Raw genomic sequence first — 6178 nt, 5'->3', positions numbered from 1 at the left:
TTGCGTTTAAACAGTTTTGTTTTACGATAGGTAATATGAATAATACAATACAATTGTAAAATTGGAACTACGTTAAATACATATTTTATATATATATAGTGTATTCACTAGGATGTTTTGTTGCCCAATGAATACCTAAGCTATTTATAAAGGTACTCACTGAAATGCTTATAATAACGTCACAGTCTTGAATACAGTGAATAAGGTACGTATAATTTATTCATACAATATCTATTATATTAACAAATTAAAAACAATCGATATGCGTAGGTACGTGTTTATACACGCCGGTGAGAGAGCGTGAGAGAGAGTGAGAAGAATGCAAGAGAGTAAATTGTGCGCGGGGTGCGCGTACGGAATTACCATAACGGTTAATATTCATAACAGCGAGTCGTGGTATAAGACGAACAGTATATAGTATATACGAACACTTCATCTAAAGTTCCGGGTGCGCACCTCATCGTCGTCGTCTACACGCACGGGAGGGCGCTCGGGCCGAGTTCATAACCTCTTTATACACACAGCAACTATGGTCCCTTTAGTATTCCGAGGCTCGGCTCCGTCGGGTCGCCCCGATAGACAATGGGCTAAATGAAGAACGTAGACATGCCGCAAAAAGTCCGGACCCACCCTTTGCCTCGTGCACTACAAAAATCACCACTTTACTACATACCGTGTACCGTATGTTTTATTTCGTGTATTATTTAATATATTGTATAAAAGCCGCGTGCTCAGAAAGAAAACTCAACGAAATGATTCGATTTACGAGCGCAGGTTCACGCACACTTCCTTTCCGCGTGTACTTTATATAATAATAATATACTTTATGCTAAACGTGCCTTTTATAAAATAATAATAATACGGTGTCGTACGACTCGGTAATACGTCGAAATGGAGAGCGGACTATATAACCGCTACTGATGCTATAACCCGATTAAACGCCACCCTATACACACACACAAACACACATGCACGCACGCACACTCACATAGTGTATACATATATAAATAAATACAATATGTATTCAATGTCCTCGATTCCTCGCGCACCATGTCCCCAACAAGATTGTACACGAAACGAATCAAAACACGGGCACCCTATTATTATTAAAATAGAATTATGATGAGGGAAAAATATCGTATCCCGCCAAGTCAATATGTTTTTAGCGGACCCTTTTGAAATCGGCAACAACGGTGCCGCATCACGCAGAATCTTTCCCTTCGTGACCTGTTTGTTTTATATTAAATCCCTAAACATCGAACGCACTATATACGAACCTGCTATCGAACGGAGAAAAATATTATTAATAGCTATTATTATACACGGGATGCACCTTAATACTTATAATATCCTTTATTATACTTTTAAAATGCTTTCATTGTATACAATATATGCTATATATGCTATATAAAAATTAAACTCCCTGGTATTAAAAAGCACAGATTTCTTAATTTTAATTCGTATTGAACTTGATTAAGTTTTATATGCATTTTCATCAGTGAAATTGTTTTGAATAATAACACGCGTTACAGGTGAATCGATTTATTTCTAAGCCGTGTAATCTTGGCCGTGCAAATATAGAATCTTTAAGAAAATGGAAAGATTTGATAATAGAAGATGTAAAAAAGTATATATATAAAATCAGAATACAGAATCTACCATAGAGAGTATATAGGTTAAGAATGTAATTTTCTTAAAAATGAACATCCATACGATGATGATGTCAACAACACCTCAAGTTAGGTCAGTTATCATTTTCATAATTTTTTTATTTAATTGTATTAGCCACAATGGGTAGTTCGATGGCTTCAGCTTCTGTACAACTTTGGAGTTGTGTGGGAAAGAACTCTGCACAATGTCAGCGTTCGATTTCGGGAATGTATACATATACAAACGAGGCCAGTTTTTCATTTATACATTTAAATGGTTCTGAACGTTACTTCATTTATTGAACTTTTAAGGATTGAACTACCGTTGCGCGTAGTATCTTAGGTGGATGTGATATTTTTTTTTTAACCATTGGATCCTTGATATTGTATTGTAATGTATACTCTGTTTCAATGGTGACATTATGCAAATATGCATTTCTGGGCGAGTTATTTGAAATGTTTTAACTTTCCCGGAATGATTGCATTAATAATAATATCGTTTTCCGTACACGGGGGAAGTCTAAAATAAATTGTTCATAAAAAAAAATTAAAAAAAATAATCTACTTGATTCTATTGTTTTATGTTTGATAAACAGTTGACAGTTAGACGGGCCACGCGCCACGTATGATTTTATGTAAGTATTGTCGAATAGGCGGCACTTAAACGTCGAAATTAATATTACACGCAACATTTTAATAATAATTGTAATGGTTCGGTTAGGACGCACGAAGCCTCAGAACAGACCCCGCAAATTCATCGGACATTGCGGACAATTTAAAGAAGTAATAATTGACGTTGTGCACGTTGACGGCTAATTAAGCGGCATTAGAGCTCTGACATTCTCGTATTACTACCGGGTTTCCGGATATGGGTCTGATGGACGGCGCACGCGCAATTCGAGAGCGACACGCGCCGTTTACTGCACGGGCCTCCCCCCGGGGACTCGCAAACAGATTTAATGGTCGGCCGTTATATATTTGCTCTACAAGAAGACATGAACCTGACTGTGATATACCGGGTTCGTGGTACACTACGCCGATTTAAGAATCGTTGCGAACGTAATAACTAGGGCCCGGATTTAAATGCACTTATTATCATAAAAATATGCTTTAAAAAATAGCTAAAAATGTCCTTAAAAAATGCATTTTACCACAAAAATAACCTTAAAATGGCATAATTTTTTTAATTTGGACATTATTTAACACAATATTTAATACACTAAAATCACATTCACACGTAATACGAGCAACGTCTGCGAGGTAATACGAACTAGCTGATTATTTGTTATTTGACCGGATACAGGTGACGTTCCATAGTCCATAATAAATTAAGATAAGATAAAAACCGAATCGAAAATATTTTTTATTTAATAAAGATTGACAATGTGTATGGAAAAATCCGATACACCTATTTAAATATCAAGAAAATAATTTTTCTCTTGATTTTATTTTGAGTAGGCTATATTTGTTTAGTATATCGAACAAATATGAATTAAAAATTAACAAAATGACCCAATAATACTAAAAATGCTCTAAAATGAAAAAAACGTCGAAATATGCAAAAATATGCAAAATAAAATTTGTAGTTTTGAAACCCTCGTTACATGTAACGAATTATGTTCTTAAAGAGCATTGTGTATGATCAACCAAAAAAATATGCACTTTGCATTGAAATCCAAGCACTAGTAATAACATAGCATAGCCAGCCAGTAATGCAATAGTACAAAAACAATATGTACCTATTATAATCTATCGTAATATATGTGAACGTCGTTCATATTATGATATTGCGATTTATATTTACTATTAAATATATACATATACATATATATATAAATTATTATATTTATTTATTGTAGACGCACAGTCGAATATTTTTCTGAATGCCGAGTTAGTCAAATAATTCAATTTTTATGCAATTTTACTATTTTACCTAATCACATATTATCTCTCGGCTATCACTATATTATGAAACTGATAAATAATAAAGTATGAAACATTTTTATAATATTTTTAACTAACTATGATACTACTTACTTATTATTATTCTGTAATTATATAAAAAAATTTTTTTTTTTCAATGTTCAACAATGATAAGGGTCTCTAATAAAAAATCGCGTACATTTAATTTTCAAAAGTGAAAATGTATGGGTTTATACATTTTTATACTGTTGGTCGTTAGTTGAATGATAACTACCTTACTATACTTTATTATTCGAGTATTTATATTCAATCTGAATAAAAATAAACAATTAATCATAAAATTAAACATTTTTATAATGTTTGAAACTATAATTTTTTATTATTTGCGCAGTTCGTAATGATGAAATTGTATAAACATTTAATTCTTCGATTATTTTCGAAACATTTTTAGTGAAATGTTTGATTTGACTATACGCTATGGCAGGTATATAATTCTATGATATTCGATTATTACATGGCTTTCAATTTGTTATTAAAATTGAATTGAAAGTATAATGCATTTTACATACACGAAAAATCAAATACCGTGCATATTAATAATATATACATCATATTGTATAGATAATATTGTTAAACGTTTCAAAATTAATATGAACACAGTGCCGTAGTAATAAACTGAATTATTATATCATATAAAGTAAATACACTTCATTATGACAACAGTTTGGTTATTTAATGTTAAAAAAATTTAAAAATCAAAACGCTAAATAATGATAAAATAAATAATAACTTGTTTAATTTGATGACTATTAGTTTCAAATTTTTATGTTTTATTATTAATCCGTAAATTGCACTCTTATTACAATAATTGAGTTTTGTATTAAACTGAATAGAATATTTATTTTGACTTACTATATAAAAACGGGCCCTCTGCAACCGTAGATTGATAAAATTCAATAAATAAATCGATTAGAGTATACTATTCTATCTGGTCAAAAAAATTATTGTGGTCGAATTACACGGTAATTCAATTTTAACGCGTACGCGCTGTAAAAAGGATGCACGTATAATGAAGTTCCCGGCTAGTGTAAACGACATTATTACATGGGACTTTAAGCAAAATATCGAAATTCACGCGGATAAACTGAGTTTAGTTCAGCCTTTAAATTGCCAATCACTGTCCCATTATATTGAGAGGCGACCGTAAATCCCTAGAGACGACAATCGGCTTTAGAATAGTGGTCTCTGCTAAACTTAGGGAGTGTATACACTATACACATACTGTTGTTGTTAAGGGTTGTTAGAAGAAAAATCTTGTGGAACTTTTAATCAACATTCATCGTCGTGTATAAACATATAGCTATGGTTACAATAAGCATCTTTATGTTCTTATAAAAAAATCTTAAGTCTTAATCCTAAGAAAATAGATTTATACGAATACATAATTACTCAAGCATTAATAAATATATATTGAATCTAATGTTGATAGTTAATGAAATAATGTTAATGATTACAAATGGCTAAAATTTCATTAAGAAAAGCTACTAGGTAGTTAAAGTGTATATAATATGCAATGCTATTTAACTTTATCAATATATTATTTTGTAGTGTTTAGAGTGTATATTTTTTTACAAAATAATATTTACTTGGTGACCCCTATAGTAGGCATTGTTCTGTTTTGGCCATTATTATTTAATTGGATGAGAAACAAATAAGTATAAAAGAAATAAATGTTAAGAATTAAGCCAAAATGTCATGTTAATCAAATTATATATTTCATACATTTAAATTTGAAATTACAATAACTATGAATATAATTAATTTACATCTTGAAAATTACCACATCGTCTATTTTAGTGCTTTTTGGTAAATAACATTTTTTATGAAATAATATAATCACTTTGCATAATCGTTTATCGATGCGTGGTACGTGATATTATGCCCAAGTTAAATAATTGTTGCCATTTTTATTACACTCTTCGGTTTACCCGGTATTCAACGCCAGTTTCTCGGTGAGCGGTGCAAATATACAACCACCTAGTTTATAGACATCCTAAAAATATTTTTTATAATTACTTTTTAAATCATTTTTTTAATCACTTTTGAATTAAAATTGGATCGTTGCTTGATTAGGAAATAAAATCTTACAATCTGTAATTGTTTTGTTCAAATAATGTTAGTATTTTAAAAGGAAAAATTCAAGTTTACATTTTATAAACCAATGGTAAACAATAATTCTATTTTAAGTTATTTTTACGTTTTTAAGGCGTAAGGTTTGTATTTTGACAAAACTCTTTTAGTGTTGATTGTTGTTATTGTTTTATAATTAAATTTAAAATGTTTACTTAAATATTTAAATAAAAATACATATTGTTCATTATTTTATTTAAACTTGAATTTTAATAAAATGTCTATCAAAATATTAATATTAAATAAATACATAAAAGTTGGCCAGCAGATACAGAGGATAGAAAAAAAGGATAGATCAATTTATTATATCAGCGGATGCTTATATTTCTAATTACATTCTATAATATTTCTATTTTTTCTCTAAAAATTTAATTATTTGTTCGAACGAAAACAATGGTTGTATTATATAATGATTC

This window comes from Sipha flava, unplaced genomic scaffold (genome assembly GCF_003268045.1).
Source record: "Sipha flava isolate LNK unplaced genomic scaffold, YSA_version1 250_pilon_pilon, whole genome shotgun sequence".
Lineage (NCBI taxonomy): Eukaryota > Metazoa > Arthropoda > Insecta > Hemiptera > Aphididae > Sipha > Sipha flava.
The sequence above is the reverse complement of the archived record's forward strand: the minus strand, read 5'-3'. Positions refer to the sequence as shown.